The sequence below is a fragment of the Gigantopelta aegis genome, unplaced genomic scaffold (assembly GCF_016097555.1).
Source record: "Gigantopelta aegis isolate Gae_Host unplaced genomic scaffold, Gae_host_genome ctg3516_pilon_pilon, whole genome shotgun sequence".
In the NCBI taxonomy this organism is placed as follows: domain Eukaryota; kingdom Metazoa; phylum Mollusca; class Gastropoda; order Neomphalida; family Peltospiridae; genus Gigantopelta; species Gigantopelta aegis.
Window position 1 is genome coordinate 18301 of NW_024533379.1, and position 24220 is coordinate 42520.

The window sequence follows — 24220 nt, forward strand, 5'->3', positions numbered from 1 at the left end:
ACTGATAAAATTGAGGCATTACAACACATGAGAATGAAGACATCTATCAACTTTACTGAATATATTATTGATAAATAATTCTCTATGAGGTAAGAGTGTTAATAATATATGATATTGTACAATGAAAGTTGAATTACATTCCAATATTAATGTTACCTTTAGAACTGTCCTTAGTGTAGAGGTGTCCTCAATAGACGACACTATCGTATAGTATAGTTATTTGACTATCTCTCTCGCTCTTCTCTTCAGAATGATGAGGTATCTACTCTGGGACCCTCTACTACATCAGGACAACTTCATTTGCTCCTGCCACTCAAGTGTGCCTCTGGAGGATTTAATTTCTGATATAAGACCACCACCCACTGACTTCACCACCACTTGTTACCACTTTCAATAAACAAGTACTTACAATGATCTTCAATGGTGTTATTAGACATCATAATTAATTTGTATTTCCTTTGTCTATTGTATATATATATTATTAGTAAGTTATGTTATATTATGATATTACTTAATGTATTAATTATTATTATTATAACCTGTAGTATTGTTTATATGTATGAGTCTGAATCCCAGACTTCTACACATAGGAATGAGTCTAATATCATATTATAATAGTACTAATATAGAACATTTAATTGTTCAATTATATTATATTGTTAATATAATGTACTTGATATATGTCAATATATATTCCTTGATAAAGAGGTTGAATGAAGTATGAAATCAGACAAGTTATTAGAGTATTTCATATTAAGTGGTATTTCTCAATAGTCAATTGTTACACACACCATAATTAGTTAAACTTCCACTTTAATATCGCTCAATATGTATATAATGAAAAACTGTTTGTTTGTATTTTATAAAGATATTAAAAAGACATCAACAAAATCTTAAAGTAAATTGAAAGTAAAATATGAACAAACTATTTGAAGACTGGCTGGAAGCTAAGTCTTCTTTCTTACTTGATTAATTGTCTAACTTCGCTACAATAGTCTTCATGTTGTTTAGATAACCAGTATCTTGTATGTAGTATTTTGAGCTGAGTATGTACATATTGTCTTGATACCATCATTAAGTGAAGTACCATAGAGACGTAGTTTTTTCAATGATTTGAGTTTGTATTTATTAGTTCAGCGTATTGTTGTACGGTACTAACTGAAGTGATCTGAGGATTATAATTGATGTTCAATGTAGTCAATGGTTTGGTTTTTAGTGAGGCCTCACATAGATATATGACACCATTATCAAGTGATGTTACAGTTGATGAGACCTAGTGTTTTCCAATGTCTTATTAATACTTAACTAGTAGACAAGTGACTGGTATCTTCATCTGTGATTAGTAACATAAATCAATTAAAACATCTCAAGAGTAGTATTGGTAAAGAGAGCATCACTGATTTGTTTGATACCACCAGTAAGTGAACAATTAGCGAAGAATTAGGTTTATCATTGTTTTATTAGTAGTTTGTAGCCTGTTGATAATGTTTGACATACATATACTGTCCAATGGGTGCTGTGTATATCAAGTCACACACTGCACATTTACTGAGATTACTAATAATTACAAGAGCACTTTCAGGAGATGATGATCTGAGATTAATATCCATCTACTTCCTTTGGTTTGTTGTTCTTTTATTAATCTACTAACAACCTCTTCACATTGTTTTCAATGGTTGGTGAGATAAGATAAACATCTTTATATCATCTCTCCACTCAACTCTTTGCAGTATGTCCTTTATAAACAGAGTTAGTATGTAGGATATAGTATACACTATATAATATAGTGTTTATAAACTGTACTATTATTAAACATTATAAGTTAAGTTCTAATGAACAAATTAAAGGGATTACCTCCTAATTTTGGGATCATCATGAGAAATAATTCCAGATTTTAGCTAGTCTAGTTCTGTATAATTTATAGGGAATGTCCCACGGACTATCCATTCAGATCCCCTCACACCATGCTTTATCAATCTGATGTAAAATATATAATATAATAAGATGATGTTTTAATAATATGTTGACATCAAATGAATGGATGGACAAAAAGGATGTGTCATACCTTAATGACATCTTTGATAACATCTCAACATTTATATTAATTCATGAGGAGGTATTTTGGTGCTAGAACGTTTGACAACAGCTTTCTGGATAGACCACTAATATATTATTATAATGTAACTTTATGAAACATCATAACACAACATACCATAACCGACTCTTGATATCATCAGTTGAACCTTTGTGTCTCATCTCTTAACTCATATATTGAAGACCTCTACAATAGTAATGACAATATAATTGTATAATATATGTAGTCAGGAGAGTGTATGAACAAAAGAACATTCATATACTAACATGTACTATCTGTTTATGACATGTCCATTAGCTTAGAATACCATATAAGGTATATGCTTTCATAGACAAATGGTTACTGGTTTTACAATTTTATCATGTGATATTAAATACTACAAGAGAGTGATCGACAGACTAACAAGAAAAAGTGTGAGTGAGACTAATTAAGAAGAGAAAATCTGTAAAGTTGTTTAAATTCATTGACTTGTTTGTATCTGGTCACTAAAATAGTTTTATTTGTAACTACCAACCTGTGATTACATGGTTTAAGAGCAAGTACCATACACTGTAAAAATTAAATTGTTATTTTAACAATTTCTTTGTAAGTTTTTTACATCAGTGTTACTATGCGAATAAAGAATTTATTATGAATTACTCATGTGTGTAATTTGTTGAGCATGTAAAAGTACAACATACCGAGAAATTACACAATGAGTAATTCACAAAATTCATATATCATAGTACCCCACGATGTAAACTACAAGTAATTGTTAAAATAACAATTTTAATTTTAAGTATACTAAAATTACATTTTCCATATATGGGCATGGACACTATCCCTAAGACATAGATATGGTACTATGACACTTACCATTGATAGATAGTTGGACTCTTCTTGACTAGACTATGACTCCTTCATCAGATATGGTTTTCTGATGCTTTGGATAAATGCTAAATTTAACAATATCATATAATGAGAAGTAACCACTTATCTACTAATATCAGTTACCTTTCAAACTTTGCTTTAACTCCTCAATCTGTTGTCTCTCTCTCTTATTTGTAATGTCAATCTTGTTATTATTTCTTGTTAGTGTCTCTATCCTCTTTGTCCTCTCAACAGAACCTGGACTTAACATTTGACAAGCTGGAGGGGAGAATTCTATAAGAAAAGGAGAAAATAAAAAGTGAACGTCCTATATTATTCTTTATATTATTGAGTTTCATACTGAATTCCTTTATTTTGGTCAGCAGTAGCATTTTCTCCTAACTTGTTAAGAGCACTAGCTAATGATCCCATGAAGGACCTCCACTCTCATTGACATTATCAGCTTTACTCAACCACAGAGTTGTTAAACACTCCTAAGACAGCTCTCTGGATCATCTCTCATACTTAACTCTAATGTCTGACAGAGTAGGTTGTAATAGACCCAATTGTAGACCAAGAGGAGACCACCGATGGTTTTGGAAGTGACTTTGCTTCAAGGCTTCAATGACATCTTTCCAATTAGCTATATCTAAAATTGAAATTGCTATTTTATAATAAAAAGGATCTAAATTTTTTAACCTGACTTAGACTAAGCTGCCATAGTCAAAACAATATCCATTGTGAGGTCAAAGAAGGTGTGACTACATTACCAGTCTGAACCATTAGAAGTACTACTATAATTAATTACTTCCATATATGGGACATTGAGGACAAATGTTATCTGATTAGTTAATACAGTTGTGAACATGCTGTTTTGTTTATCTTTTAATGTCAAAGACATTTTTTAGTAAAAAATAAGAATTTAGTTAATAGAAGTCTCCACTGAAATTTGAAATTGAGGACAAAAGTTAACAATATTAATACATGTAGTTACTATAGACCAGAAACGAAGTCTGTCCTTTAATGAACTGATCGGTTAGAATATGTCAAAATTCTCCTTATTTTGTGGTGTCCATACAAGTCTCTGATATTGTCGTATTGTATAGCTAGTTCAATACATATTATCTTCATATCACATCGTTCAGTTTGAAGTACGGTCCAGTTGAGTTCTATCAATGATTTTGTAGTGTTTATCAATTTAACTATTGTGCTGGTACTAATTGAAGTGATCCTGATAATACCCTCCCGATGTTCAAACGTAGTAAATGTTTGATTCTAGTGAGGCCCTCACAGATATATCGGACACCATCATCAGTGATGTTACAAATTTGATAGTTGTAAGACTTTCAATGTCCTTATTGTACTCAACATGTTAGACAAGTGAGTAGTATCTTCATCTGTGACAGAAACATAATACAAAATAATTCTTGAAGTGTTTGTGTTAGTAAAGAGAGCATCACTGACGTCTTTCACACCACCAGTAAGTTTGAAGAGACAAGATGTAAGATTTTATTGTTTTAATTGCTACTCAGTATTTCTGATAATGTGGAGACACCCTTACTGTCCCCAGTGGAGTGCATGATATATCCAGTCTCCACACTGCACACAAGTTAAGATTGTTAATAATAGCTAGAGAACTTTCAGGAAGTTGATGTAGACAAGTATCTACTCCATTCTTGTCCTGTATTTTTGTTTTCATTCACTCTATTCATAACATTTCAACATTGTTTCTATTGTTGGTGAGTGAGACATACACTGTTGTCATAATCATTCCACTTAACACCTCCATGTCGTCTATATAGTTAATACTAGTAATTATATACTGTGAAAACTACACATACACATATACATACACAGATAGATATGGTGAAAATAAATGTGACAGTGTTTGTTATATTAACTACTGATACATTTTTCTCTTATCAACCAACTTTTTCTAATTATGACATTACCTCTGTCCTACATTCAGGGTCAACAAATACTCAGTGTCTCCTGTTTATAAAACAGAGTTACTATAGCAATATATACTATACAATGCATGACATAGTGAAAGAATAATGAAGCTGCTTATCTAACAATGGTCGTTAAATTAAAGATATGAAAATGACGAGATATTGTGAACAGGATACCATGCTCCTATAATTCCAATGAGAACACAAATATATACCTACTGTCATTAGCTTTGTGTGTACTTAATACATAACATGAAATGTACTATAACATTATAACAAGTAATAATGACAGGAGTCCACATGAGTTAGTAATGAACAGAGTTCCTGAATTGTTTGACTTACTGGCTTGCTACGTTGTAAGGTGAATTAGTATCAGGTAGAGAGGGTAGGCTCTTTATCTATACTAATGGCTCTACCAATTACAGGGGAACATTCCTTCTTTTCGTGAATTCGTCCACGCCACCAGCCATCTTCATCATCTTCCAAAATCTCTACAATATCACCTAATTGCCAGTGATAATTCATCTTCATTCTCATCTGTGTAAACTGAAAGCTACTTTAGCTCGACGTTTGCGAGCTTTCTCTGAGAATTAACTATCAAAATAGAAAGAAGGTTTACAAAAAGAGATTTATCTGTTTATTTTTAATGCATAGAAAAACATACTTAGTGTATGTGTCTGTATATATTTGTATATGTCTGATATACTAAATGTGTTTGTATACAGGTGAAGTAATTAATCATACTGTGGAAGGGGAGGGCGCTGATTGTATGAGAGAGAGAAAGTTTGTCAGGATACCAGACCTTCATTTTTTTCAGACGTACTAAACACCAACCATTTTTTTTTATTGCCATGTTTCCATGGTGATGACTCACAATGTCACCTTTTTTGATAGTGATCTCATCCTCTTGATTAGCAATGTACGGGGAACATACCTTGGCTTTTAAATTTTTTTGAGATGATCTCCAAAGGATGGAGGATGACCAGGCTTCTCAGAAACTAAAAAATTAGTAGTATATATTCTAGCCTAGTTTCTCTGTAGTAATTACAGTAAAATATATGGTTTGGTATAGGAAAATAATAAAAGTTATACATTCAGTAATTCCTATGATATCAATTCCCATCAAGAGGAACTTTTTCTATAATTTTATGGACACCATCGGCACCACAGACACGTCATGGTGCCCATAGTACAAAGAATTTGTGGTGCCCACTGATGCTTGTATTGTCTGATTAGTCACCACTGAGACTAAGGGCACCACTAGCCACCACAGATTCTTTAGGCACTTTGTTGTGTTGAAATGGTGCTCATAGAAATCTGTGGTGTCTAATCAGACAATATGGGCACCATTGGGAACCCACAAGGGTGCCTGTAGTATCGGTAGTAATACCATGGTTACCTTGAAAAGTCTGTGGGCTAACTTAGTAAGACCATCCACTATGTATTAGATGACTCTACCAGATTTACTAGACGCCAGAAGTGTGATTAGTGTCAGGAGGCTAGGGTGAGGTGCTGGGTTCCTCTTTCTCTTGAATGGACACTACCAATCATTGGGAACATCCTTCTTTGCCACTTTAATTCGTCCACGGCAACCATCCCTTTTGATATTCTCCCAAAAACCTTACAATATCCACCTATGTTAGTGATAACTCCTTTTAAATTCTCTGCTGTGTAACTGAATATTTACTTTTGCTCGATGGTTAGGTTTATAAGCTTTCTAGGATGTCTCACATAGCAGACGAAAAATATTGATGAATTTAACTTGAAAACTGCACCTTGAGTGGGGAAATATTCATGATCTGACTCTTTTTCACTAAGTGAGCTTTTCAACTGTATCTTTTATTTCTGAATATTAATGGCTCTATAGGAGACTTATGAAGTATATTTAATACTTATTACAATACCTTTAACTTACTGGGAGATATGGTGGGACTATTCTCTGATTAGGATTTTTTGGTGTCTATAACACTTTGATCTGTAACTGATTTCTGAGCTTTGATATGACTGCTAGAGCTGTGGTGACAATATCGTAGGATTAAAAGTAACTAATTAATCGTACCTACCTTTTAAACTTTGCTTCAATCCTCAATCTGTTTGTCTCTCTCACCTATTGTAAAGTCAATGTGTGGATTATCTCCTGAGTGTTTCTATCTCTCTCTGGTTTCAGTAGATACTGACATTAACTTCCTTTTCAAAAAGCTGCAAAGTACATTTATATCAAATCCTATACTATACTCAGTAACTCACATACCTTTTTTTTGATGGTATTTTGTTAACTGTTCTATCTGAACATTTTTTGTCTATTCATTTCGTAGTGGGGGTGTTGCCTGGGGGGGGGGGGGGGAACAGTTGTGGCCGCTAACTTTTTTCAACTCAGACTCTATACAATAGTTCACAAATAATACACAACATGTTTTGTTAAGAGCTCACTTTACTTTCTGTTGCACTAGACATTTCTAGTTAGCTTCCGCTGTGAGTGTCGGTAGCTCTCTTCAAAAGCTATAATAGAAAAATCATACAAAGATACATTGGTATTGCATATTTAAGGTGAAAAGAGGCTAAATAAAGTTAATACTGCGCTAGTTTGAGACCATGAATTTTGAAACAGGATTAAATATGGGCGATCATTCCAATTGACTGGTGACTATAATCAACACAATGCCACATTATTAACCTTCAGTGATTTTTAGTCTTGATTTCAATTTATTATTTCTAGTCATCTCTTCAATAACAGTGTCCTGTGCCTTTAGTTTGTGTGTCCAAATCCTCAATATCTCTTTGTTTCTCTTCTTCAAAAACTCTCATTTCCTATAAGTGATGACACTAATCTCCTTGCCAAATATACTACTTATTTCGTACCTCATTTCTTACGTTTATCATATATGGTGTTGAAGCCATAATGAGTTTGATTACTCCCATTTCTTTAAGTAATCACAAATTCTCCTCTGCGCTTCATCAGTAGACTGTCATCATATATTGTGGGATAACAGGTAACCATAATAGAATAACCTTCCTTTATGACTTTAACCTGGACAGATTTTGCCATGCCCTTAAATGCTTTTGATAACAAATCTTTAATATGACTGAGCGGTGTATTTGTCAGCCTCCCATCCAGAATAAACTCAATACTCTCGCAGATGAGATGATGAAAAATGAACATCTTTGAAGTTTTGATCACAGCAAACATCAAGCTTTCAATTTCTGACAAAAAATATCAACTTCTGTCTTGAATTCAGCAATGTGTTGTTTAGCTTCAGTGATATTGTAGTGATCAATAATAGCCTCCGGACAAAAAATGTTGATAATGGTACATTTATCTCTAACAACTTCCATAACATCATCAAATATTTGGACAAAGATAATTGAGGTCCTTAGCTCTCGGAAACATTTTCGAAGATATGTTTGAGCTCATCTATGAAGGAATAGCGTTTTTTCAATGAGAGGTGAAACGGTCCACCATAAGATTTCCAAAGGTAACTTTCATCTGGTCAAAATCGAAACTGATATGTTCGATGAGCATTTGACTTGGGAAGGAAATGTTTGGTCTATAAAATAATCTAATTCTAAACGTTATTGTAACTGCTTACTATACTCTGTGAGTAGATCTTGTGCAATCTCTTATTGTTTCCTCAGATTTCAGCCAAGACACTAGCGAATAGTTTTAGTTGTGTTCGGGTCTTCGTACACTGTAGTACACAGTGCTCTCACGAGCATCTCCTAATATACCTCCTAGTCTATTCACTTCATCTAATGTCTCCTTAGAGATCACTCTCTCTGTATATAACATCTGAACAATCTCCACAGGAAGAATGAGAGGTGAGAGCTTGTCAGTGTGTTTGCTGTAACATTTGACAAGCGGGAGTGGACAACTCTCCTATTTTAAAAGTATAAGATGGATGACATGGCATATTAGTGTATACTCACTGTATTACCTTCACTTTTTCAGCTGTAGCATTTTCACCAATCTTGTTTTAAGAGCAACAGCTAGAGAGTCCCATGTAGGACCTCCACTTTCAGTGACCTGTCAGCTTTACTCAACCACAGAGTATAAACCTCTTGAAGACATCTCCCTACATCATCTTTATGGTTTGCCTCAATCTCTGCCAGTTGTAGGATGTAAAAGGTTCAGTTGAGACCAAAAGAAACCATCTGTGACTTGGAAAATAGCCTTGTTTCAAGCTTCTATGACATCTTTTAGATCACCAATTATCTAAGCATTTATGAAGAAAAAATGAAACTGAACTTTGTGTGCTAGTTTTAACTTACTCATTCACAATGACTTGCCATTGCTCTGATGTTTTAAGGATGTGGGTAGCATTACCCCCCCCCTTATAATAAAACTATAGACAACAGTTTGCAGGGTAACATAACGCCACATAACATACTCTGACTATGCCAAACTACAAAAGGATTCTGACTGTCATCTGATGTATATGTATACTATATATTTAGTAAAGCAATGACCATAATAGAGTACCAAAAATACATATACATGTGTACTTGAATACTACCTAATTAGAGCTTATTCTATCTTTTTAATATAGTTAAATTAAAATTCTTCCAATTTACTTCATGTCATTTGGTTATTGTCAATGTAATTATGGTTTTAGGACCCCCTAGTTCAAACTATTATGAGCTATAAATAAAACCCAGCATGTGCTCTATTATTCATTGAACCCAATAGTGCAAGAACATACAAACCACCTGGGTCAAAATCTTGTGTGTAAGTGTTGATATCTCTTTTATAAGCTGTTTTCACTCTTGAAAATTGTTTAAGACAGTTATAGGAATAGTCTAAAGATACTTTACCTTGATGCAGTAAATATTAACATCATCACGTTTGTGGTTAGGCCTTAAGGCAATTCTAATTACAATGATTATGATGACATCCTTTTTTCTCATATATAAATTGGTCGCTTACTTAATTATACAAAGTAATACTGTGTGAACATGATATAATTCATCCATATAGACCATTTTCACTCTTAAATTAAGATTTAAGGATTAAGGACTACTACAGATATATAACAGTGATAATAACTTGTATTTTACACACATGTATAATAAGGGTTTTCTTTTTAAATTAATTTATAATCTATTTAGAGTTATAATATTTTAACATCTTAATTAAAGTTGTGTTGCTCATCATCTTCAATGGTCTTCAAATAACTTCTTCGTCTCTTCTAGATACTCCTTTGGTTGCTCACAGGCTAGCAGGAGTATTCCTGTCCTTTCCAAGTGATAGGATAACTCTAACATTGTATAGTAGAATGAAATAAACTGTTATTATTGATCAAGTATTTTAATACATATAATAAATAAAAATACCATTAGAATAATAATATTTTTTGAAGCAATTGTAATCTTGTGCAATTTGTTCAATGGATTGTATTGCCTTAGCATTAATTTTAACAAGAACTAAATACTTGTTTTACTGTAATATAAACAGATTTAACTTGTAGTAGGACAGCAAGTCTGACAATGTTGTGAATTCTGGTTGGTATTTTCCCATAAAATTTATATACACAGGTTGTAGTCACATCAACCATATAATGTTTTACATTAGTATGTGCTGTTGAATTAGAAATAGAGAATTACACATTAACAGTTTCTTTTAAGTTTAACGACTACTTTTCACAGAGATACTATATCCCCCCGATTTTATTACTTAATCTTACTAGATACATACCCGCTGGTTTTGGATATAAGAGACTCTCGGCCATTGCCTTGTAGTGATGGTACCTATTGCAATAAGAACATGGACATGTTAGTTTAGGGCTCATTCCCATGTACAGGTATTGGATTGAGGATGATACTGATAATATGCATTTATTCAATAGTCATTATGTACATGTGCATACCATGAAAACCATAAGCTAATGGAACCGTCCATTTCTCTTCCGACGGCTTTTGGTAACTCAATCTCTGAAACCACTTCATAGCTTGTTCCATGTCTTTGGTTTAGTGGTACTGGTACTTGACTGGTGCCATATGGTCTTGATTTTACTAATACTCTTTTTAGTGAAGTCTTCTACTTTATTTTGAGCTTGAGATTTCTTTAAAATCCTCTCACTGATTTTACGAGTTAACTCCTTTCTTCTTCTCTTCAGGAATTGTAGCTAGAATACTCTCATCTACACCTTCTGTTTTGGCTTTCTCTTTAGCTCTTCGAATAGACTCTCTTCGTTTCCCTTTCTATAGCTCTTGCCTTTTCTTCAGATTGCCTCCAACGTGCCTACATGGTCATTGTAAAAGAGAGAGAGAGAGAGAGAGAGAGAAAGAGCATGAAGACTGAAGAGCGACAGTATTTTGTGTTCATTTACCATCACTTCTAAAACAACATCAGCTGCTCTCTGTTTGGCTAACTCTTGTGTCCTCAACATACTTTCATAAATCTCATTAGCTCGTCTCTTTTCATAACTTGCTCTTTCTTCTTCACTCATACTACACAATAGGTAAAATATAATGTAACATATAGTGGACAATTATTTAAAATTACTTCTGTATTAAAGTTTCTCTCTTATCAACAGCTTTTTTGCCAGAGTGATAAAACTTTATTTTCTCTAGTTTTCTGCTAATGTCAGGAGAATCTGGTTCAACTGGTTCCATAAATGACTCAGATCTGGCAAATCCCACACCACCACCATCAGTATCATCAATAGTAGTGACTGGAACTACAGAAGACAATCAACTTAGTATGAAGGACATAGTTTAAAGGCAAATAAAAGTGAGTAGCAATATAGTCTAAGTTAGAGTATTATTCATTATAAGAGGTTTCACTTTCATTTTATCAAAGCTATAATTATACTGCTGTCTTACCTGCTAATCTAGCTTCTATCTTTGCCAAATTCTCAGCTTCTTTACGAGTTTTTTGTCGTTCTTGTTCTTCTCTTTCTCTTTCCCTTTTCCTCACAAGGTCTTCATATGAAAGATCATCAGATGTTTCCCCATCACCCACACCCATGGTTTGACCATCAGAACCCTCAAGAAAACCAACCTGATAGTAAGGAGATCAGTGAATAGAAATAATTATTTAATTTACTATAATTATAGCGAATTTGAAATGTAGTTTTTATAAAATATTTTAAACTAAAGTAAGTTTTATTTTGATAAGTAAAATTACCTATTCTGTTCAGAATTAATAATTGATATAGTATAACATAAAGTGAAGTGTTTGCTAAAAAGATTCTGACTATTCCACTTGTAACAAAATGTTATACTTTTAATACTATAGTCTAGACCTTAGACTTTAAACAATACAGTCAGTAAAATATTTGTATTAAGTTATTGTTAGGATAGCTTACATTGTACTAAAAATATCTTACATAGTTATAGTTTGTTTCTCCTCCTATATAATCAAGTCGAAATTTTAATTTATATTGATTACAAAAAATCTTCTATATTTAGTTAACCCACCCTCTTTTAATATCTGCAACAAAATCATGAAATTCAATATCTTAAACATTCTACCTTTGGTTTGTTTGATGGTTTTGGAGGTAACCCTCCTCTTTCTTTTGCCAACTCAGCTTCTCTTTCATTCCATTTCCTTACTTGCTCATCTCTGAGCTTTTGAAATGAGCATCTATGTGGTGTATATATATATATATATACGTATATATATATTATATATATATATGAACCATCATGAAAATCACTACCGTAGTTTGCTGGTTAAGAGTAATGCAGTATGTTTACCTCTCTCTGTTCTTCAAGATCTGTTCCAGTAACTCTGGATCGACATAACAGTTTCTAAAATGAGTTTTCAACATTCTCTGCAAAAAATAGTTTCGCGTATGTGCACCGATAAACGAGCCACCCACGTAAATAACTTAGCAGGACCCGCCTAGTCTTTTTTGCTGTCTAAGTCCTCCCTTTCTCTGTTTTGTCTCGGATCTCTCTCCTTAAAGCGAGTTAGAATCAAAGACGTCCCTAATTTAACTTGAATCAACAGAATAATGGGCAAGTTTAAAAAAAGACGTTATATTTTTAGTCTGTCATTCGTTAAGTTTCAATATGTCACTGCTCATATATCTGGTTTCACTATTATCATCTGATTAAGATATTAGTAACCTTTCATTAACGGATATTTGATATTTACAGAGGCTGTTGTCAAGTTTTTCTTATGCCAAAGAGCAAGATTGATGTAAACTAAGCTAAATGTTGAGAAGTTATCAAGGAAGTCTCTAAGGTGCATCTATGGACAGACCCTTGTCCCTATCCATCTGTCCATTTATATATCTGTTTAATGAACAGACTCCATTTTCTTCCATCCCTTCCTCCATCTATGTTCAATGGATAGACTATTATTTTTATTTGTTTATCCATAGTCATATTTATTTATCCATTTCATAGATTGAAGAAGGATGTGTGGAGGGGACTCTTATGGAGTACGTGGGATGTTCCCTGAGAATTTGTTGAACTACGACCAGCCTAAATCTGAACCCATTAAACCTGAACCTCCCCAATTAAGAGGTAATTCCCTAATCTGATGTCTTTACTTCATCTGTTTACAAACTTGTTTTTAGTATACAAACATATACAGAGATATACAAACATATACCAACATATACAAAGATAATATAGAATATAACAAACATATACAAACATGTACCAACTATAGATTTCATGTTTACAGTTGATGATTGTTGAAGTATGGACTTGACAGTTATATTTCATAAACTGTTGATATTACATAATAACATTATGAATTAAAAAATATAACGAAATATTAAATAGTCAGAATGACTGAATGAATTAGAACAATTCTAATCTCTTTTAGAAGCTTTTTCCTTTCTGTTTTTTTTTCTTCTTTTTCATTCTTTTTTTTGTAGCTGAGTCGTAGGATAAAGTTCGTAAACGTCGAGCTAAAGTGGCTTTCAGTTACACAGCTGAGAACGAAGATGAGTTATCACTGGGATTAGGTGACATCGTGGAAATTTTAGGAGATGATGAAGAGGGCTGGTGGCGTGGACGAGTTAATGGAAAGAAGGAGTTTTCCCCTGTAATTTTGTAAGCCAATTCCGGAAGAGGATGAACCACCACCTTACACTAACCTAATTGACACTAATCCCCCACCTCCTGCACCCAGTAAATATGGTAGGTCAATGAATTGTACATGTATTGTAGGAAGGAATATATATAGCATTTTATAGGAAACTAAATGATAGTAATATTAATGTATTTTTAACTCCTTGTTTACTCTATTTCTTATCAAACAAAGAGAAGAATGTCGTCCTCCTTCAATGGTAGCCATTCCAGGTTTGGGAGCTGGTATAAATCCATTAGATTTGAAACAAAAATTGAAGCCAGTATCTAATACTAAAAATCCACTTCCTCATGTAAGCTATTATGTTATATTAATAATAATTATTATTATTGGTATTGTTTTTCATGTAGCTTATGAATTACCGCCTAAATCAGGTAAATTGTTTGTTTACTGTTGTTGACATATGTCATTAAAATCAATTAAGTTATATAACAATTAAGTTAATTAGATTTCTATATCAAAGGAGATTCCATATTAATTGAATGTCTTTTTTTTTATTTGGTTGCTTGGAATTCTAGCTGGATTTTAATTCCTATCCTTTGAAGTTATTATAATTAGAACTGACACTTTGTATTTTAGCTGTTTACATTGTTCATATGTCCACTAGTTGTACACATTTCCATTATATATAGAATATATTAATATACAAACACTTAACCTTATGCCTTTAAACTGGTCTGTTTCAAGTTATTTAGTCAAGGACTCTGTCATTTGTACTATTTACATTTTAAATGTAGATATTTTTATAATTTCTCTTGATTTTGAACCCACAAAGTTGTTTTCAACATGATCAGTTTTTGTAGAACACTTGTACTACAACATTGTATTTATACTATAAATTCACTACTTCAATTGTTAGTAAGCTCTAGACTTAATGATAATGTATTAAACTAGTGAACATAAGCAATTATTAGTAGAATAGTTATCATTTATAATATGCTGACTACATGTATTTTAGCTCTGAGAGGCCTGGAGGACCTCCACCATCCTCTGGAGGTCAATCTCAAAAAATTTAAAAGCTAAGGCTATTTTTCCCGTATATTGTGATCAAGAGGATGAGATTACTATCAAGAAAGGTGATATTTGTTGGATTGAGTCATCTCCATGAAAACAGAACCAATATGAAAACAACATGTTGTGGTTAGTACGTCTTGGTAACAATGAAGGTCTGGTGCCTGATAACTTTCTCTCTCTCATGCAATCAGCACCACCTTCAACCTCTAACCTTAATGGTATGGTACTTTACGTATCTATATCGATGGTGTCTTTTATTTCCCATCTATTATTCTATCTGTCTTCTCTCTCTCTCTCTCTCTGTCTCTACCTCTCTCTCTATCCTAACCAAACACCTGCCTTCTCTCCTCCCTCTCTCACTCGCTCTCTCAAGTCAATTGACAACACCGGTCACCAGATATAATGTCATTAACAAACAACCATACACCTAATATCAAACATGAACATAAAAAACAGTAAACATAAACTTATTATTAATAACAATCATATCAAAACTAACTTTTCATATACTACTATGTACAGTACATTATATTAACATCATCACAATAGTGTATTTTACCTGTAGTTACAATCTTACAAACATCTCACAACCACTTTGTCTCTCTTTGTCTATTCACATACATTATTTTAATTGTCCATTTATTTTAATGTGTCTATTTTGCCCACTCTATAGCCTCCTCTTCCCCCTAAAACAACACCAGTAACTAGACCACGTTAGTTACCATATTCCTGTATATGTAAATACTAATGACTATCTATTTGTGATCACATTGCTTAGAAAAATAAATCATTTCCTTTACTTAGCTCCTCCTGGTGCTCAGCCTATGTTACCAGGTGCTCAGCTGTGTTACCAAGTTACCTAGTAAATCAACAGAGACTTACCCCGGCTACCTTCCAAGCAACCAGAGTTACCTAGAAAGAAAGAATCTACAGATGGTAAGTTAGTATGTCCTCTACTGTACATATAATTATTTTCTCTCTCTTCCCCCCTCCCCCCCCCTCTCTCTCTCTCTCTCTCTCATTTCAGAGTTTGATATTCCGCGACAAGATATCCTGTGATAATTCAAGTGCTAAAGAAAACCAAAAAGAGTAGCTCGACCACATCCCGAAATACCTCTGTAAGTTTAAGATATTTAGTAATAATCACTACATCTCTCTCTATCCATAATCAAAATACTTCCTGAATAGACTAATGTTATCAATATGTACCAATGAAAAAACAATTAGTATTGTTAAATATATTATAATTCCATTCACTTCCTTAGGACTAGATATTACTAGACTCAAGATGATGAAATTGAGGGTCGTAATCGTGCATCCAGTTTCAAGCAAAGCGCCGTGGCAAGAAGAACTTAGCAAGAGAAAGGTTAGCCTTTTAACTCCACCTACAACCACACCTATTTAAATTACTTCTTATAGCCAAAACTAACACCTCCTACCCCTCCTCCCCACACGTCCAATGTACCAGCTGGAACACCACCAAAACCTACTAAAAAACCAGCTCCTAGTACTAGACCAAAGCCATTAGCAAACCTAATAAACCTCCACCAAATAAACCGACTCCTGATCTTCAAAGGAACTTCTAGTCCTGTTACTACTGGCAACCGCCACAAAACCACCCCCTCCAGTGAGATTAGTGTACTCCAGTTAAAGTACCACCACCAGCTGTTGTTACCAAGGTAACGTGTGTTAATAACCGTCCATTAATATTATGTTAATCCATCTCTTATTTATCTATCCATTAGTTAATTTATTCATCCTTTGTCCATTAATAGGAAGAAAGTAAACCAAAAACTGGCCCCGCCCATACCTGAGGATGTGGCAGCTTGGAAAGAACCTTTGAACAGCTAAGGAGCAATTTAAGAAATTCCAAGAGGACATTCGTCAAGAAATGCTCAGGAAATAGAAATTTTAGCTGAAGATCTGGATAATGAAAGAAAGAAGACAGCGTCCATGCAGATAGATATGATAGATAAAGAAAGCGCGTGAATATCGTGGACAATCTATAAAATTCTTGCCGCCTCTTATAAACCACACCCTTTCTTCTTTAACCCTCTATGTATTGCCTTGTTATTACACATGTCATATATGTATTCATTTAATGTTGGCCTGGCATGTGTCCATTTAATTTCATACCATTGTGTAGTTATGAGTCCATTTTGTAAGAGACATTTCAATTTTTTGTATGTTAATAGGAAAAAAATTAAAATTTTTTTGTCATACTCTCTAAAATTTTTTGCGTTACTGGTTAGAGAGAACTCAAGGCTGGTATTAAAAAATTTGTGTTATTAATAATTCAGTTTTATTAATTTTTAGCAATAATTTTAGTTGATAGTAACACAATTATTTCTATTGTCTAATACTACACATGTACTAAGTTATGGTGTAAAAATATATCACATTACATATAGCATTGTTGATTGATTCTTTTCATGAATTGAAGGATTAAAGTCACCGTGGACAGTGTCACATGACAGTCATGTGATCGATGGTAAGTGTTTCAATACTGTCTGATTTTTGTTGCTGACCACGCCTCTCTAAGAGAGAAATAGACATGGAATTTGATCAAATGATAAGAGATAGAGTTATGATAATACCTGTTATCTCATGTGGTGTGTAATGCCGGTGGTACTAGTTGAGGTAATCCACTCTCTCCAGTACTACCATTGACTTGTCCTACAGCAAACAGTAGATGTTGTAGTATGTCCTACACTAGCTGCTGTCGCTACATGACCTTTGTTACGTGTAGCTTGATGGACTTTAGTCTTTGATTTATATACCTTTTTAGCTTCACGAGCTAATAACATCTAAAAAGATATTATAACATATGTCCCTATGTACATACTTCCATTCATCTACCTACCTACCTACCTAACTAACTACCTATCAACCCACCTACCTACCTACCTACCTACCTACCTAACTACCTATCAACCCCCTACCTACCTACCTACCTACCTACCTACCTACTTACTTACTGTCTTTCCATTCATCTACCTACCTACCTACCTACTACCTACCTACCTACCTACCTACCTACTACTTACTGTCTTTCCATTCATCTACCTACCTACCTACCTACCTAACTACCCATCAACCCACCTACCTACCTATCTACCTACCCGCCCACCTATCTATCTATCTATCTATCTATCCATTCATCCATTTTACCTCTACTTCAGGTTGAAACCATTCTCTAAATCCGTCAAAGTATGGATGATCTAACAATTCTTCAGCAGTCAATCTAGCAATGGGATCCATTGCTAGACAACCCTAAGAAAAGAGTGAGTTATTATTTTATCTAATAATTAAAGGAGCTACCTCTAAAAATGACACAGTTTGATGTGAGAAAACGAGATTTCGTGATCCAAGAGACTCCTAATATAAAAGAAATGTGGTTAAAGTGGGTGGAGCTACTGACGAAGCAAGATTACTTTTTTGTCTGGACAAGGTATACTGGTATCTTTAAAATAACTACTTTCCTGAAATATTTTAACATGTTGTGGAATAAGATCACCTAATGGACAGACAGTTTGATAAATGGATGAATAAATCTTAGACAAATGGACAGATAGTTGTGTTACCTTGAGTTGACATTATTAAATAGAGTTGGTCAACATCAGAACGACCAGGCCAGAGCGGTTTTTTGTCCAGTCAACACTTCATAGAACACACAACCTATAAAGGAATATATATATATAATAATACATACTGTACATCAAGTACCAATGGCCCATATATCTACTGGAGGTCCATAGTGAGTATCACCTACTAATAGTTCTGGTGCTCTATTACCATCTTGTAGCTACATAGTCTGTATATGTACCACCTGGACCAGCTGTAATCAAGTGGGTGTGGTTAATGTAATCAAGTGGGTGTGGTCTTACTAAGTAAGCGAGCAAAACCAAAGTCACAAAGTTTTTACTACTCCATTTCTTGTAATAAGAATATTTTCTGGTTTAACATCTCGATGTATACACTAGATGATGTAACAATGATGTCATCATGATATCATAATGATGTCATATGTGTTTGTTGTTTTCCTTACATTTTGCTGATGACAATAATTCACTCCTTGTAATGTCTGCCATATTATTCGTTTAACAGATGTCTCATCCAATCTAATGAGAAATGTTCAAATTTAAACAGATTTAAACAGTGATGACAAGATATTATAAATGTATTATTAATAACATAACAACCAATAAATAATTATTAATAATATAGTTATAATTAAATAGTTTCTACTATAAATATATATACATAATTATGCTAATACATTTATAAGTACATATGCTAATATATTAATGGTTTACCAATATATATTATACTATATATATATATATATATATATATATATATATATTATACTAGTATTACCACTATATATATATTATATATATATATATATATATATATATATTATACTATATATTACCACTATATATATATATATATATATTATACTATATATTACCACTATATATATATTATATATATTATACTATATATTACCACTATATATATATATATATATTATACTATAATATTACCACTATATATATATTATATATATTATACTATATATTACCACTATATATATATATATATATATTATACTATATATTACCACTATATATATTATATATATTATACTATATATTACCACTATATATATTATATATATTATACTATATATTACCACTATATATATATTATATATATTATACTATATATTACCACTATATATATATTATATATATTATACTATATATTACCACTATATATATATTATTATATATTAATACTATTATATGATCTAATTTTTGGAATCACACATAGTGTGCTAAAATTTTTGAATGAATAATAGTGTAATTTTTAATATGACATTTGTGTGGTTTTCCAAATTAGGTCATATATAATATAATTTATCCAAATATTGAATTGTGTAAATTATATATATTTAGTTCATTGTTACCACATATTATCCATACATTGTTAAAATGTTCATAATGTATTATGTTACAATGTGTGACATCATATCATACCCTCTAGTATGTGACTCTAGTTCATTTAATACTGTATGATCACAATATTCAAATACTAAATGAAGTTTTACGTTTACGCCGAAACACTTCTAATAAATTGACCAGGTTGCCATGTTTTTAATTGCTAGAGAGAGAGAGAGAGAGAGAAGAGAGAGAGAGAGAGAGAGAGAGAGAGAGAGAGAGAGAGCTGCATAAATGTGTTGGATCTACACCCTCATTCTAGACTCCAAAAATGCTTAAAAAACATGATAGTCTAAGACCGAGGCGTCTGAAATGTCATGAATTCTGAAATTGAAACTAAACCACAAGTAAATGTCTGTTCCCTTTACTGTATCTTTCAATATAGCACTTACCCTTAACATCCGTACTTCTCTCACTGCTATCCTACGAATATTAGGATCATCTTCAGTCTCAACAAACTTCTTAATAGCCACAGTCTAAAAGACACCCATACATTAATATGTACAGTCAGTGGTCACTGGTATAACGATGTTCTTGATACTTACTTGGCCCGAGTCTTTTAAACGGCATTTAAATACGACGCCATAAGCTCCTCACACCCGATTTTACAAATTCTTTCGTACTTTTCCATCTCTAGTTCAGTGTTTGCTACGAGAACGTTGCTTAGCCAACGACTACACCCACTCGCCCGCCCACCCACACTAATTACACTGACGACCTACTTTATAGTAAATTTTTGTTATGTTTCTTAAATTTTGATGCCTTTCATTAATACACAAATTAAAGGAGTCATGATGACCAAATTAACGGTATGACTTCTGGTGCGAGCCCGAGCACCAGGACCACCAAACTTCTTGGGTTCTGACCGACGAGGATCAGCAACAAGTAAAGTACGATCATAACGTGTTAACTGATCACGTATTTTCCTTTTTACTGGCTTCATCTACATCTGTAATGAAAGAAAATAACAATCATTAAGTGAATTATTTAATAATCCTTTTAGCTCTCAATTTGAATTCATCATATAGATATACATTTATATATCCATTTGTACATGGAAATTCGTTCCATTCATCCATTTGTTTATCCGTTATCCATCTGTCCATTAATCCACCTATTGATCCAATGTCCATCTATCTATCCATCAATAAATCCATCCATCCATCCATTACTTACATTTCTGATAATAAGCAACTAATGCTTTACTGATAGCTTGTCTTATTGCTAATAAAACAAATTTCATTACAATAGCTATAATAATAGGGACATCCCCTTACCATAAACCTGTGATACATGTCCTCCACCTCTTACTCTAACACGTATGTCCACACCCATAAATTTCTCTCGTCCAAGCAATAACAAGGGTTCCTCTAACTATAAGCGATACAAAGTGGCATTAAATAGAATTAGTTTACAATGTTTGAGTAATAGATATTGAAAGAATTCTTATACATCAAATCAATACAATCGGGTTCAAAGTTCAGTTATTTTGCTAACTACCTAAAGATAATGGGAATTAATGAAGCTCATAATTAATTTAATTTTATTATAAGGGCAACAGCTATACACACTAACACTCAATACTATATCATTCTATACACGGACTACATATTTCATACCTTATAACGTAATGTAGCTGGTTCCATTAAATGTAATGGTTTTCCATTTACTTTCATAATACCATTGCCCTGTTTTACAGTGAGCGACAGCTGTAGCTGTTTTCTAGCAATATTAATAATTAAAACAATTATAATTCCATTTTTATAGCGCTCACTTTACGGCCGAATACTTGAACTGATGGTCTCTGCTTCTTGTCCATCTTCTAAAATCTCCTTTCACACAGAAAGAACCACCATGTGCTCGATCACGTGATATAAAGTATACGGAGAAATGTTTAGAATTTTGTATATAAAAATCAACGGTCAAAAATTAATTAAAACGAGACACAGGTATCCGGAAATATTCTCAAATTTGTACAGAAATGTAATGGAAGAATATACTCCGTATATTTTTTGTTTCATGACCACATGAGAAAATGCGACATGGAGTAGCATTTAGAAAGTTGGGAAGAGACAGACTCCATAGAGCGTCTTTATTAAAGAATTTAGCAACAGCTCTTATAAAACACGAACGAATCGTGACCACATTAGCCAAAGGAAAGGAATTGCGACGAGTTGGGGATAGAGTAAGTACTGTAATTAGCTTTTAATTGAGTTAATTAGGGGGGTTTCCCTATAGATATTACTCTGGGAAGGACGGTACTTCTAATGCTGAAAGAAAAGCATTGAGATGGATGAGAGTGAGTGGGCATATGTACACATACTATTGTGGGTGTGGCCTGATCTTTGCTTTAACATGTAGTCATTAAAAATTAAATTCACTTTTCATAGGAACCTTTCTTAGTCTCAAAATTATTTGGCCCATTAAGAGATCGTTTTATGCTGATCGTAATGGAGGCTACACAAGATTATTACGTATCCCTAATCGTCAAGGAATAATGCTCCAATGGCTGTCATAGAACTTGTTGATAATCCATTACCTCCATTACGACCAAACGAGAACATGCGAGTACCACTCAAAAAAATGAAATAAACCAGGTATTGACTAAACTTTTTAAGGGTATGTCCCTATAATTTAGCTACTATAATTGATTATTATTAGATGATATTAATTATTAAAATATTATTTATTTATAATATTTGTTCAAATCAGTACTCTTGAAACGATTTGGTTAGTATTTCATGTTAGAAGTCCGAGACATTTTATAATATAGATGATACTGTAGCTTATACTAGTCTAATGTTGACAGTGTCTAGATAGAAAATAATCTTTTAAGTGCTAATAATAATATTAGAGGAAATACAAGGAAAACGACCAAGGCAGTAAGAACTATTAAAAATATAGAGAAAAATTGAAAATAAATAATATAGTTATATGGTTAACTGTGAGCATACAATGAAAGATGCAGAAAATATCTACTATTAGAGTGAATGGCCCAATATATAGTCTTTACCTGTGGAAGTAGAACCTGCACTTCTGTTAACATTTGGTGGTGATGTTTTATCAGTAGGATTACTAGATACTAATGGTGTACTAAAGTTAGTTGTAGACATTGTACTAGTTGTAGATGATGGACCTGATCAATGGCGGATTGATCATGAGATAATAGATGATGATGATGTAATAGAAGATGAGATAGAAGAGGAATAGATTGACATTGATGTTGCCATGGCAATACTAGTTGATGTTATTTCAGAAACCATGGAAACGATTGATGATGAAGGAGATGATAGAATACAATAGAAGGACATTCTGTTAGGAAGATACATGTGGATTAATTATTAATAAAACTGGATTGTTTGTATTAAGCATCATTGCTATTATTAGTAGAATATACACTGTACTAGTATTGTGTAACTGTCCCTTGTCCCTGTGAGGAAGGAGGAGTTGAGTAAGGTAACTGTTATTAAACCAGCTCTTTCTCTGCGAATATCCTTAGTGATAGTTTGCATACATGTAGAAGCTTGCATTAATATTGCATAGGAGGGGGGCTGAAGCCCCCCGATATTTTTGAAAGAGGCAGAGCCTCCCAATATTATTTATTGGGTCTATAGTCTTAGGTACAATACATCAACACATTCTTTATATTTATAATTATAGTTAATTTTTTGTGACCTCAAATCACTGATAAATATTTATACTCCCTTCATGGTCAGCCCCCCTAATATTACTGGCTCTCATACACCTTTATATCATATGGTTTATATATACATTATAACAACAGTACCATATTGCATTGTATCTATATGGGAGTGTACAGAATGTTTCTTATCATAACTTTCCCTAATACCCAGACTGTTATATTAAATTGGGGAATGGCTCTAGAACACTTAATACAATTTGATCAGCATTAAATTTTTAACAGCTGTTTTATGGTTTTATGGTTCAATGGTCCAGTCACAGAAACCTCAACAAAGCAAGTAGCCCACAGGCTATGCTTGATCAATTCTAATTTTATATTTTTACCTGTAAAGTTTAAAGTGCAGTTTTGCACAGGGAAATGATAATATCGACTAATTCTGCCACTACTTCGTCCACATCCTGTAACAATACAATAAGACTTTGTTACATTGTGAATGGTCAGAGATCCTTGAAAATCAGGCTGGTCATTCCAATTTGTAATGATAATGTTTTGTGACTACAAATAAAAAAGAAACTAATCAATACAAAAATTGAATAACATGTAATAACTATT

At 33.0% G+C, this 24220-nt stretch overlaps 2 pseudogenes; both read right to left on the bottom strand.

The window, feature by feature from the left end:
- Positions 1 to 20596, bottom strand: part of LOC121392201 — a 36158-nt pseudogene extending 15562 nt beyond the window's left edge.
- A 117-nt stretch (positions 20597 to 20713) lies between these two features.
- On the bottom strand, positions 20714 to 21784 carry LOC121392199 (annotated as a pseudogene).
- Positions 21785 to 24220: the final 2436 nt, after the last annotated feature.